Raw genomic sequence first — 14,890 nt, 5'->3', positions numbered from 1 at the left:
ATGAAAGCTGTGTACCCTTAAAAAGGTTTATGAACCACTTGAAGTCCATTCAAGAATTCCTACAGAGTCTGTGGCCCCAGACCCCAGAGACTGTTCCCAGGCCTATCCCAAAGCAAAAAATGTTCTAAAATTAGATTACAGTTCAAATCCCAGCCATTTACTATGTTATAGAAGCTAAGCTACTTAACCACTCTGAATCTCAGTTTCTTATATAAAGTGGAGACAATAATAACTACTACCTTATGGGGTTTCTGGGAGGATCAAAAGAAACTACGCAGTCCTTGTTACACACTCTTTTTCCATGTGAAGTGATAGAATTTCTCATATAACAAATGCAAAAAGATATCATTATATACTTCCCATTATTCAAGTCATAATTAATCATACTTGTGTACCTTTGTATACACTAACGGATCGTACAAAGATGGATATACAAGCACACCTGAAAAATGAAAGATGGACTGTAGTCAATGCATATCTGTTTGTTCCTGAAAAAAGGTAGTCTACAGCAATTCTACTCCAAATGTAGTTCATGATCTGATGCTGGTCTACAAACTGTTACTGTCCTGAGATAATACACGTACAAAATTTGAGAATATTTAAAAACTTTTATAGGAATTTGACATTGACATAAGAATGTAATCAGTGGATTCATTTCATCGTATGGTGCATTTTACAAAAGTATTAGTTTGAGGTGGTTTGGAAAATTAAAAACAAAGAAATCTGTTTTTTTACCAGCTGGTTTTGGAAACAACACCATGAGGTGATCCTCAATATGTTTTCCTTTTCTTTTAATGTTCCTCAAACTAAGTGTTCTCTCTTTTAAGAACAAAACTTGGAAGTCTGAACAGCGATTTTCATTATAAGTGTAGAGAAGATGTAGGATATGACATCGGAGCAGCTTCCCTTGACTGAGAAAAGAAAAGCTCCAGCAGTGGTCAGGGTGTGGAATGTGTAGAGGAAAATGAGGTTAGGAAGGGTCTGATGCTACTTGGCACCTGAAAGCATGGCCTGAGGAGCTCAGCTGGAGGAAAGGGAGCTGGCAGTGGTTTAGGGAATGGGAAGTGCTGAGGGGACCAATAGACCAAAGAGCCTTGAGTAATGGTGAGGAGCCCAGAGAACACAGGGCCCCCTTGACAAAAGGTCAAAGAAAGGATGCCGACCGGTGAGACACTGGGGACAGGGCCAGATCAGCAAGAGCTTTGTAGATACCAGCACAGATTGGGTGAGCCTATGACCCACAGAGAAAGGTAGAAATGACGCCAGCAGGGAAAAAAAAAAAAACATCCCAGGGAGATACACTTAGAAGTTACTTACTTAACTTGACCAAGCTAACCATGGCACAGAGCAGGGACTCTGGTTCAAATCCAGACTCTGAAATTTGTTAGCTGTGGGATCTTGGTTACACAGAAAGCACTTGAATAGTCCTTGGGTCATAGTAAATCCTCATAATATGTGAGCAGTTACTATTATTAGTAGTAGTGATAGTGGACCTACATTTCTTGTTTGCTGACCCAAGTTTAAGAGTTTTCCTAATACAATCAACCAAATATTACCACAGGGCTTTATCTTCATTGTTCAGGAACCTACTCTGTAGACCTGGATGGTGCTAATATTTAGTTATGTTGTAGTGGGCTTAAGTATAAAGTCAAATATATAACCGCTACAAGAACAATGAGAATCAAAGAATTCACTTGAGGGAAAATCAATGGCTGTTTGTTATGTATAACTAATTTAGAAATAATCTTCCTGTGTTTAGAGCACAAACTCAGTAAGAGTCAATAAAATCAGTAAAAGCCTATTAAAATTTTTTTTTAGCTGTGAATGGTTTGAAGCAGATTTAATTTTTCCTTCTTGAACATAGCTAATACAAAGAGAACAACTCAGTTTTTTTTCCCCCTTGTTACTGACTGGACTTTCTTGTAGTTATTTTCCCTGTGCTAGCCTCTTGAGGGCAGTGATTCTTTGTCACAAAATGTGTTTCAATACATATCCAGTTTATAGTCAAGATATGCAGCTTAATTAAACATTTGTTTATAGGCACAGACATCTTTGGATATTCCATTATTTGTTGAAAGTTGGGGGAAAAATGCCTATTTCACATTAGGCCCTTACTGCTTTGTTTGAAAACTCATCCTTAATATCATATCACTTGATTTAAATAAAATTAATCTCCAAAATTTTAATCATATACTAACTTTAATGTACTTTCAAGCCAGGAGACTAACAACTATTGATTTCTACACGTAGTTCCTGGGAGGATATATTAATGGACTTGTCTATAATCTCTGATACTTGAATTAAATATGTTTGATAGGATCTTTGTTGGTGTTTACCAAGTGGGCTGTTGCTGAACTTGTTTTTATAATCCAGATAAAAGTATGTTTAGATTTAAAGTCTATTTTTGAACTCTGAAACATCATTGTTTGATGGCTACATTCCACACATCCCAAATCCCAGTCTACTTCAACTATATATATTTTCTGGTAAAATCTACCACTTCTATTCTTAGAATACACTATCGATAGTAAATGATTTTAAAATTATGTTGAGGATTTTACTTGCTTTAAAATATATCTTAAGGGTTGCTTTTTTACTAATTTTCTTAATTTCTTTCCAAATCCTGACACTTCTCTTGGAAATCTTTTCTGACTGCACAACACCAAAATGAAAATACTACTTGAAGTCTATTTATATAAACCACAGACTCTTAAATGAACTGGACAAGTCCTTAATGTATGAACAGAGTGTTTCCTGGCATTGGTTAGAAAGATTAAATCAAATTAGCCTAGATAAGTCAGCTGTTACAGGACTGGAAACTGCAAGATTAAACTTTAACAAACTTTGACAAATGATACTATGCCTACTTGGAAATGAATAAGGTTATTAAGGGGCTCAGTGAAGGAAAGTCTGATTTTAATATTTTTATTCAGTGAAGAGGAAAATGAAGTAAAAGCCTATTAATTATTTTGTAGTCGATATTAATTATTTTATAGAAAGTAAGAGAAAAACTAAGGTAAGAGAACATTTAAATGAACGAGAAGTTAAAACAGGAAACGAATAAAACAGCAACTCCAAATATTGAGCCTGAATTTTTTAAACATTAGCAAAAACAAAGATGGAAATATGCACTCAAGAGAGTATCCTCATGGTCAGAAACAATAATTAAGTGCAGTGCAAAGTAGCTGCCAACTTAGAGTAAAATATAAAGTCCAGGAAACAGAGAACATCACTATTTGAGATCTTTGATTCCCACATACAGAATCGCGACTGAGAAAAATCAGACATTCTTACAGATATTGGAGTACCTGGCATAAATTTTACTTAAGTAATTTTATATATTATGAAAAACTATCAAACATTTAAGATCAGCTGTTGAGGAAAACTGGAGCTGCAATATTGAAAAGCTGCCCAGCACTCCAGAACCTGTCCACCTAACCAGACACTAGAGCGCATTGACGCTAAGATGATGGGGCTCAATGGTTGAGAATATGGGCTGTAGTGTTGAACTGCTTGGATTTGAAACCTGGTTCAATCACTCACTAATTATGCATAATCCTATGATCCTAAATTTATTCTAATGTAAATTGGATAATGATGATATCTATGTCATGAGGTTTTTGTGAAGATTCAATTAGTTAAACAATTTAAAGCATTTACAACCACCTCTGGAATATTCTAACCATTACTATTTGTCCTTTCTTAACATGAAAAAAGAAAATCCTCATCCAAAATGAACTGCTACAGTGTGTTAGTAAAACTACACAATCTGAGAAAGGATCCTACAAAATTCAAAGGAATAGAATTTCTAAGGTCCTTTGCACTCTAAAATGCTATAACCCTGTGCTTGTTCAAGAAAGATTTCTAGAATACAGAAGATAGCTTAAGTCTGATTTCTTAACATTTAGACATATGGAAACTGACATTTGATTCCATATCAAATATCTGGAGTGCTGGGCAGCTTTTAAATATTGCAGCTCCAGTTTTCCTCAACAGCTGATCTTAAATGTTTGATAGTTTTTCATAATATATTCTATTATTCTATAAAATAATTAATAGATACTGACATATTTCATAACTAAAGGACAAACTACTTACCATTCTCTTTTCTTTAACCAAAAAAAAAAAAATGTGTCTGAAAGACCCTTATCCCCATCCTTAAGCCCCAAAATGTTGCTCAGAATGTTCATGCCTCCTTGATGTTCATTTGCTCAGTTCTGCACCAGATATCAGGAACATTTTTGATCTGAGTCATGAGGATTCAGCCAAGTAGAGGCTGTGGCTCTGTGTTTCCATCCTTGATGCACCTGATCCTCATTTGATGACTCAGTTCTAATAACTCACTCCCACCTTGTACCCACATGCTGCCCCATTAGCCCCATTATTACTTCCATACTCATAGAGCACTGTGTGCCAGGAACTGTTTTTGCATTTTACATCTATTAGCCCTTTTAATTCTATAACTCCTATAAGTGCGAACTATTATTACTCCGACTTTACAGATGAGGAAACTCAGGAACAGAAAAGCTAATTAAATTTTCCCAGTTTCACACAGCTAGTAAGTAGCAGAGCCAGGATTCAAGTTCAAGAGTCTGGCTGCAGAGTCCATGCTCTTAACCCCTATACTATACTGCCTCAGAAGTTAAGACGCAGTGCCTTGCTTCCTGCTCCTGAGTTATTCTTCTATGGACAAATCTTACTTTAATATTCATATAGTGCTTCATGGTTTAACATTATTTCACCTCCATGATCTTATTTGTTCCCTGCGACTACTGTATAAGAGACAACTGAGGCTCACAGAGAGATAAAGTGCACAGGAGGCAGTGAATAGTAGAATCAGAACTTAAACCTGGGTCTTTGGCTACCAAAGCCTGTACTTTTTCCAGTACTCTCATGATTCTGTACCCAAGGTTTAGAAAAAGAAGATATCCATGAGGTATGGACTCTCTGAGAGAGGTGGGGTATGACCACGACCTTGAATTCTAGGTAGCTCTCAAACTGGGGGAGGAAAGGATGAGAAAATAGAGACTAAAAGAAAAAAATAACAGAAAAGAGACCTGGAAAAGGATAGACGCCATAGTATCATGAAAGAAATGAAAGGACTTGGTAGTGGTTTGGGTATTGAGAGCAAAGGAAAAGTTAGAAGCAAAATTGACTTCCAGGTTTCAAATGTGAGACCATGGAATCATCAATGCCATTAGCAGAAACACAGATGAAAGAGGAAGTGGTATGACATAAAAGACAGTGAGTTTGGCTACAACCATAATGAATATTGGGTGACAGTTAAACATGCAAGTGGGGAAATACATAACAGATGGAAAGATCTGGAAATTGATATCCTGGAGGCATTCACTTAGGGTGATATTTAAGACTATGGCCTGATGAGAAGTCACAGGCAGAGAAAAGAAGTAATAAATTGTGAGCCAAATGCTAAACCTTTAGGGGAAACCAACACTTAGGGAAGAGGAGAAGACAAAAGGAAAAGTGGTAGAAAACTAGTTGAATAGATAATATAGAGTCATGGATAAAAAGGAAAAAAGAAAATTCAAGAAATAGAAAGAGCAATTAGGGGGATCATTTTATAAACTATATAAATGTCTAACCAATGTACTTTATACTTAAAACTAATAATTAAAAAAAAAAGAAAATGCTCATGAATCTCACATAAAACAAAGAAGTTAAATAGAATTATATGGGTAAATGAACAATTAACATCTTTCCCAACTTGACTAGAGTTACATAAGGGCGGACCTTAGTGTTTCCTACTGTAACTTCAGTGCCTAGTAGTACTTTATGTAGCTGTCACTAAATATTTACTGGATAAATAAATGAATGAATATAATGAGATTTCCTCATAGCACCACAAGTGACCCTTGGAATTAGAGTGTCAATAAAGTGATGGAGGTAGATATCATATCATAGGAGAATTTAAAGAAAGTGGAATATTAAAAGAGAGAAAATGAGTAGTAAGGCAGTAGGGACATATTTTATCAACTACCACTTAGAGATGTGTTTTTGCTGAAAGGAGAGAGAAACCAGATCAAGTGAATATCCTGTCCTAGTACAATATATATTTATCAGATTTTGTACCTCTAAGAATTCTGCCCGACTTCCAGATGATCTTCTAGAACTTAAGGTAGCCACTACAGCTGTCAACTCCATAAGTGATGGAAGCAATAGGACCGCCTGCTTTATTATTGCTCTCTTCAGCAGAATCAGAAGTCCATGGGCTAGACATGATGGAAGATGTGAAGAAAATATGGTAAGGAAACAGAAGTCAAAGGAAATGATGATACTACCCATAGAAAGACAGAGCCAAGAATGGAATCAAGCTGGAAATTAAAAAGTCTTGTGAAACTATCCAAAATGTTTGTGGGTGGGCGAATGTCTGAGTGATAGCACATACACAAGCAACATATGGGATATACAAAAACATAGTTACAAATAAATTTCAAATAGAAAGCACTAAAGACAATTAGCTAAGTGTTTACATATACTGGCAAGATAGTCATAACACAATAAAGCTTAGGTAAACTGTTCATTTTGCATATTAAAGTTGCATTTCCTTTTCCTTTATCATCCTAAAAAATAATTTCAACAAAAATGTGCTTCTAAATGTGCTTCTGGGACACAAAGAGGTAGAGTTAATTATTTTATTATTTAATTCCCTAAACCTATTAGAAGACATTATCAGACATGAATAACAACAGCTATTTCCCGAACAGGCAGGCAGAGAATTTCAGATAATTATAAATATACAGAATAAACATGATTTGACAACAAAAAGACATTTTCTTACTTTTTTCCTTATCTGTTTCCAAGTTATTAGTTGCCCATATGTTAATATATGTGTGTATGTGTGTATACACAGACATGTAACACACACTCAGAGATGTAGGGATCTATTTTATTTACACTGAAAGTGTATTACTTCCAAAAATTCAGAGAATATATGTTTATATTCTCTACAGTACAGAGTAACACATGGAATAAAGATAATCAAACTCTCTTATGAATAACTTTTCCCCTTGATAGCATAAACAAGGTCAGGTTTCCCAATTACTTTTACATGAAATGTTAACACTTCTTATATCATAAAAATAATGCTGAAGCTCATCTAAAAGACTGCCAGGTCGGGGGAGGGGAAAATAGCATAGATGATAGAGGCTTTGTTCATCCCTCTTGTGAGCAAATCAAAGTTGTGACAGAAATAGGGATCAAACAGCAAGCAAAGTTACCTGGGATCTAGATGAACAGAAGGACAGCTAGGAAGAGAAAAAAGGAATCACCCTGCAACGGCAGAAGGTAGGAAGAGGTGATGACGCGAGGCTGCCTGGTCCCTAGTGACTGAGTGGGACAGAGCGGCAGCTGCAGCTGGCAGCTACAGACATCTCTCTTTTTTTTAACTAATTAATTTTCTATGGTGACATTGGTTAACAAAATCTAGTAACTTTCAGCTGTACACTTTAACAGTAAGGCATATATACATTTATACTGTGTGTTCACCTCCCATAGTTAGATTTCTTTCTGTCACCACATATTTGACCCCCTTTATCCTGTCTACTCACCCCCACCCCACCTCCCCACCTCAACCCCTCTACCCTCTGGCAACCACTAGTGCAGACAACTCTTAAAGTGTCTGTTAGTGGATTTTCGTGCTGATGGACTTGCTGGCGGTACACCATGGACTAACAGGGGGACACTGAGTTGTCGGAGCAAGGGCCAGAGACGAGGTTCTTTCCCTGGAAAAAGTACTGGCGGTATCCATTGTTCCTGTCTTGAGCCCTTCGCCCTCCCAATGTGCGGACTCAGAGCTGTCATAGCTGAGATATCATTAAACTGGATAACAGAGGTTACTAGCACAGAGGATTACCTGAACCCCTGCCTCGCCCAACCCATGGCCCCACCCAAGTCACATGCAGGTGTGTCCTCAGAGAGTCCCATGCTCCTTACTGAGCCAACTCCATGACTCACACTGGTGACAGCTGACCTCGGTTTCTGGTGTGGCATCTTGAGGCCATTATAAGCACAGCACCTGTGATGTGGATTGCTTGTTGAACCTTAACAGGTAGCCCCAGAGGGGCACAGGCTGGGACTAAACTTGGCCTGCGGCTGAATCCCTCTCAGGACTGTGCCACTGGGCACTTACTACACAAAGCCACGGTAACAAGACCAGGAAACTTAAGAGCTTTGCTTAGTACATAGAACTAGACATGGAAAGACAGCCAAAATGGGAAGACAAAGAAGCAGAAACCATATGAGCGAACAGAACAGAGATCCAGAAATAATGGAGTCAAGCAATTTCACAGATGCAAAGTTCAAAACACCGGTTATAAAGATGCTCAATGATCTTTTGGGAAGAGTAGATGAATTCAGTGAGAACTTTGTAACAAAGAAATTTAAAAAAAAATGAAAATGGAAATTATAAATAGGAACCAACCAGAAATGAAGAACACATTATCTGAGATAAAGAGTGTATTCGATGGAAAAAACAGAGTAGATAAAGAGGAGTGAACCACCAATATAGAGGATGGGAAAGCCAAGGACACTCAATCAGAATGGCAAGAAAAAAGAAGCCAAGACTATAAGAATAATTTGAGGAGCCTATGGGACACAATGAAATGTAAAAATATCCATGTCATAGGGGTATCTGAAGGAAAACAAGAAGCTGAATATATATTTGAAGAAATAATGATGGAAAACTTCCCTAACGTGGTGAAGGAAAAAGACATAAAACCCCAGGATGCTCAGGGAGTCCTAAAATCCAGGAACCCAAAGAGGCCCACACCAAGATACATCATAATTCAAATGCCAAAGGTTAAATACAAAGAGAGTATCTTAAAAGCAGCAAGAAAAAAGCTGTTAATTATCTACAAGGGAGTGGCCATAAGACTGGCAGCTGATTTCTCAAAAGAAACTACGCAGGATAGAAGGGCTTGGCACAAAATACTCGATGTGATGAAACCCGTGATCTACAAATCAAGAATATTTGATCCAGCAAACTATCATTTAGAGTTGAAGGACAGATAAAGAGCTTCCCAGACAAAAAAATAAACTGAAGGAATTTATCAACAATTGCCAGTATTACAGGTGAAATGTTGAGGACTTTAAGAAGAAAAAAAAAAAAACCATGTATCAAAAACAGGAATAAAAAATGGTAATAACTTCATTCCAATAAACAAGTACCTCACATGGAAAAGAATTAAGTGTTCCAATCAAAAGATAGAGTGGCTGAATGAATAAGAAAACAAGACTCCTACATATGCTGCCTACAAGAGACTCACTTCAGAATAAAAGACACACACAGACTAAAAGGAAGGGGATGGAAAAAGATATGGCCTTGATGGACCTAGAGGGTATTGCGCTTAATAAGTCAGACAGAGAAAGACAAATACTGCATGATTTCACTTACATGTGGAATCTAAAGAACAAAATAAACAACAAAAATGGAAGTAAAACTCATAGATACAGAGACTATTTTGAGGGCTATGAGATTGGAGGGATGTTGGGGGAGTGAACAAAGGCAAAGGGATTAGGAAGTACAAATGGATAGTACAAAATAGACCTAGAGATAGAAAGTATAGCATAAGGAAAATATTTAACAATGTAATAAATATGTCAGGGAGAAGAGGGGTACTAGATTTAGTGGCGTGATCACTGCCAAGTTATATAGATCTCTAATCATTATGCTGTGCAACTGAAACAAATATATTGTATGCCAACTATAACTGAAAAAATAAAACTCACTGAATTGTACAATGTAAATATGAGCAACTACCTATTATATTTCAATAAGGCTGGAAAAAAGATTGCCAGGTAGTACTTACTATAGCTACTCTAGATATACTTACTACTATAGCTACTATATATATATATAAAGTATATCTAGAGTAGCTATAGTAAGTACTATCTGGCTATCTTTATATATATATATATATATATATATATATATATATATATATTAGTTTCAAGTATACATTATAATGGTTAGACATTTATCTAATTTATGAAGTGATTCCCCTGATGACTCTAGCATCCATCTGGCTCTACACATAGCCATTACAATATTACTGATTGCATTCCTTATGCTGTACTCCACATCCCCATGACTGTTTTGTAACTACTAATTTGTAATTCTTAATCCCTTCGCCTTTTCATCCAGCCCTCAACCCTCTCCCCAACCCCAGCAATCACCAGTTTGTTGTCTGTGAGACTGCTTTCATTTCGTTTGTTCCTTTTGTTCCTTTGATTCAGTTTATAAGTGAGATCTTATGGTATGTCTTTGTCTAACTTATTTCACTTAGCATAATACCCTCTGGATATACTTTTTAATGAAAAAATTTGTCTTATAGGTTGTGAGATAGCTTTTCTGTTGTATTAACTATTTTTTTTAAATGCAAATAACAAATTAATTTAGAATTCAACTAAAAGTTTCCTATTATCCCACAGATGGGTCCCAATAATGTAAACTAAAATTGAAATAAATCATATACTTAGAAGTTATATACTTATGACATATAAATTTATATTACAAATTATATAAATAACATGCTTTAATTTTTTTACGTATACATTCCTAATCTTAAATATAAATTATCAAGATAAATTTATTAACATTTCAGTGCTTAATATCTTAAATTTGTGCAATACTCTAACTGGAAGCAACAGAATTGTAGTTCAATTCTTGGATGAAATTTACTGAAATTTCTTGAGATATTCATATATTTTTAAACCCACTGGTTTTGTCTGTTTTTTATTTTATTATTATTTTCAAATATACAGTATATTGGTTAGACATTTGTAAATTTATAAAATGATCTCCCTGATTGTTCTTTCTCTCCTCTGGCTCTCCATCTAGCTATTACGTTACTGCTGACTGCATTCCCACTGGTTTTGATGTGAGACAAATTGAGTAAGTCTGAAAGACAAGTTTCTCATGTCTACCTTAAAGATTTAGTTTGAAGCACTAATTTTTAAAAATATAACATCAGTGTGAAATGTGGGGTAACTATTTTCCCTGGAAACCTATGGAATAGAGTTCTTCCTTCCAAAGGAAAAAAAATTGTTCATCTTTTTCAGAAATTTCACTCAATATGTTTCTTTAAGAAGTCAAATATTTTGTATAGTTTGTATGTCTGGGAAATGGGGAATGGAATATACTCAAAACTTAAAAACATTAACTAAAAAGTTCTTAACTTAGAAATTACCAAAAAATAGAATACAGCAATGCAATATATTCTATACAGGACACATCGATCATTCATTATTTTTTATGATGGAAAATATCAGAACTTTAATATCAGCATAAAGTATTGGGAGGGTGGTATTCTGGTTATTATTCTTACCCTTGATTGAGTTCTATATAAACAGTAATTTATTATAAGAACTATTTTTGGTATAAAAGGTAATCTGTTCTAAAAGTGTTTAGGAATAACCTGACTCTTCATATACAATCAAAACATGTTCCTTAAATGGCATTAATAATTACATGCATTAAATATAATGGCATTAAAATATTAGAATAGAAATAGTAATAATTATAAAATGCCATTTGGGCATTGTTATTGGTATTAACCAAAGTATTAAAGAAGTGAAAATATTACAGAAGTAATACTTTCAGACTAGAATGCGGGAAAAAGTTTTGCAAAAATTTAAAGTACTTATTGATAATTAAGAAACAAGTGGCTCTGTGGAATAGTAATTCCATCAACTGGAGCACATTAATGGTAAGTAGAATATTTTATCAGCAGGCAATCTACTGCATTTAAGGGGAAAAAATATTGCCACTCTCATGGAGTCCTTGACATCTTATTTCTCTGGGGGCCTTTCAGTTGTGTTGGTCTCTTTTAGATGAAAGTTGACTGTAATGCCATCTCACTCTGTTGTAAATAGCAAAGGAAGGTGGCCCACAAAAACCAATATAAACTGTTCTCCAGTGAATAGGAACAAAGCTCAATTTGTTCAGCTGTATGAAAGGCCAGTACATCAAACCAGTCTTATATGTATTCCAGAATTTCTGCTTCAGGTACAAAAATATGTCATCCCTTCCCTGGAGAGTACTCACACCAGTATAGAAAGCCAAGAGAGCCACGGGCATGCTGACAGCCTGGTCTCACAGCACCTTGGCCAGGATGGCGCATGGCATGTGGCCAGCAGCACATGCTCCAGCAGTTGAAATTGGTGTGGAAGGCCACAGCCATGCTGGCCATGAGCCAGATATGCTGCCAGTTGGCCAGGCGAACACGCAGCAACTGCTGCAGTGTGTAACCAGCCAAGAAGATCACAGCATAGAGCAGCACATTTGAGGGCCATGGATAGTGTCAGGCCGCGCGCAGCATTGCCTGCCAACAGCCTACCATGCTCCAACATGGGTGACCATCCCCAGCTCCCAGGGCCACGCCCCACAGGGATCTGTTTTCTAAGGATTTCACTAGAGTCCATTTGAATGTCTTCATGTACTTAAAGCACTAGCGTATAAATTGTAACAGTCTTGTGTTTAAGCTGTTGTCTAAACAACATATAAACAATTTATTATAAAGTTAAAAAAAATAAACACTCGATTCCTGTGCTTAAAAGATATTTTAAGGAGGCTAAGATTTAAGTAGCATTTTATAATATATTATCATCTATAAGTAATATTTTCTCACAATTCTGAATGCTTTAGATAACTCCTTTTTCTTCAAATACATAGCTGGATACATGATGTTGAAATGTATTTTCACTTAAATGAGGAAGATGACATTGCTAATTAAAATAATAGATATGAAAGAGAAAAAATTTTAAAACCCGACCTATCTTTCTAGTGTATATTCTTATTCAAAGTCCGTAAGTCATCTCCTCATGGTATTAAAAATATCACATCCCTGCTGAAATTATTCCAGGGTTTTCAGACATTAACAATCCTTCTACTAAATATATATCTATACCAGATATTTAACCATATGAAGAATAGGAGTGATTGCAAAAATCAATTGAACAAAGCTAAATAAAACAACTGAGTTTTCTAACAAAGAAAATCAGAGCAAAAGGACTGTTGTACATAGATAGAGGTGTGAGACATTTTTGGCAAAATGACATAGTTCTGCTGAGAACTTGATTTCTTTATGTCACTAGGATACATATTTGTTCCTGGAGACATTCATTGTTCAGTGGGATACAGTGCAATGTTTCGATTTGTAGATTAAGTGCTAATAACAAGAAGATACATACATTTCCCTCCTCAAGCCATCAAACTTATACAGCAGCCGAACAACCAAAATGTCCCCTCTGTATTTATTCTTCCTTCTGCTTTTATTGTAAAATCTCAAATCAAATGGTAGAAGTTATTTCTTGACAAGCAAACCCCACTCCCCAAACACACAAAAATACAAAAATCAAGAAAACAAATGTCACACTGAAGACCCCTAAACACATTATTCTTACCTCAATCTGATGGTTAGAACATTTTTGGACGCTCACTTTTCTTTCAAACACAAACTGTAGAATGCTAGACTACTTGACCCTCATGGATTACTAGAAGAACTTGAAAAACCAGTCTTTCATGTTCCCACAATCTATTTACACATTGAACACACCCGGTAGCACAGAGTAATGTTTATCTGTGGTGAACAGCTATTCTAAGAAGCAGGCAATATCTCCATTTTCAAAAAGGAATGCCTCTTGATCAGCAGTGGAAAGGTAATAGCTGTTTCATCCTCTAAAGCACATTTAGAACTTTTGTCATGAGATACTTTTATAAACAAGGTAAAGAGGATTCTTTTTTTTAATATTCTGTTCTGAAAAACTCGATTCTTAAAGAATTTGAGGAAAAAATATATCTAATGATAACAACACATATGTGCCAAGTACTATTCCAAGTGTGCTATATATATATATATATATTTCCAAAACATATTAGGTATGAACTATCATAATACCAATATTACAGATGAGCAAACTAAGTATTTTGCCCACAGTTATCCAACTAGTAAATGGTACAGCCTTAAGTTAAATCTAGGCACTCTGGCACCACAGTCCAAGTATCTAAACATGACAATGAACTATTATGACTTTTAGAAGATAACTGTGTAACAGGGCGTGGCTACTCAGCTGAACATTGGATAATATGTGAAGTTTTCTTAGTGCTTGTTCTATATTACATCTTAGGTTGAAGTTAAAATTTTGGAAGATTATTTTCTCAAGATAATTATTCATTTATATTATCACAGTAGGCCTCTTTTTAGCTCTAGTAGCCCTTTGAGGTCCTGGGGATTGGGAAAAAAAGATGAGTCTAGCTTAAAGTACCAAGAGAGCTATTACTTTCTTATGTTGAATCACACATGAGAAGCCAATATAACACCTTTAAAAAGTCTCAAGGATATATGTTTTGTTCTGTTTTTCAGATTGAATAATTCCTATTGATCTGTCTTCACATTCATTTAGTCTTTCTTCAGCCATCTCTAAGCTGATATTGAGCCCATTTAGTATGTTTTTTATTTTAGTTATTGTAATCTTAAATTCTAAAATTTCCATTTACTTATTTTGGGTTTCCTTTTATCTGCTGAAATTCCCTATATAGTCATTCATAAAGACTATATTACCTTTCATTCTAGGAACATATTCTCCTTTAGTTCTTTGACCATACAGTAATCACTTTAGAGTCTTTGTCTGAAGAGTCCAACAACTGGACATCCTGGGATTTGTTTCTATTGACTTTTTTTCTTGACTATAGGTCACATTTTCCTGTTTCTTTGCATGCTAGTTTTTATTGTATATTGAACAGTGTGGCTGATACATTTCAAAACCCTGGGTTCCACTATCTTCTTTTTAAGAGTGTTCATTTTGGTTCTAGTATGGAGTTCAATAGGTTTGGTTTTACGCTTTGTTAAGGTAAACATGCAGAAAGCCTAAG

The 14,890-nt window shown here is 35.5% G+C and overlaps 1 protein-coding gene and 1 pseudogene across 4 annotated transcripts in view; both read right to left on the bottom strand.

The window, feature by feature from the left end:
* The window catches only part of SYTL5 (synaptotagmin like 5), a 216,674-nt gene that overhangs the window by 114,824 nt on the left and 86,960 nt on the right, over positions 1-14,890 (bottom strand). The window contains exon 2 of one of the 4 annotated variants that reach the window (XM_039888172.1): positions 6,091-6,230. The exons of the other annotated variants lie outside the window; for them this stretch is intronic. The gene's annotated coding sequence lies outside the window, so the exon portion shown is untranslated. The remainder of the gene's footprint in view (positions 1-6,090; positions 6,231-14,890) is intronic. 4 annotated transcript variants of the gene reach the window in all.
* LOC120618879 (mpv17-like protein) lies at positions 11,809-12,359 on the bottom strand (annotated as a pseudogene).

Source organism: Pteropus medius, unplaced genomic scaffold (genome assembly GCF_902729225.1).
Source record: "Pteropus medius unplaced genomic scaffold, Ma_sr-lr_union100, whole genome shotgun sequence".
Taxonomy (NCBI): Eukaryota; Metazoa; Chordata; class Mammalia; order Chiroptera; family Pteropodidae; genus Pteropus; species Pteropus medius.
Note: the sequence above shows the minus strand (reverse complement) of the source record. Positions and strands in the feature narration are given on the sequence as shown.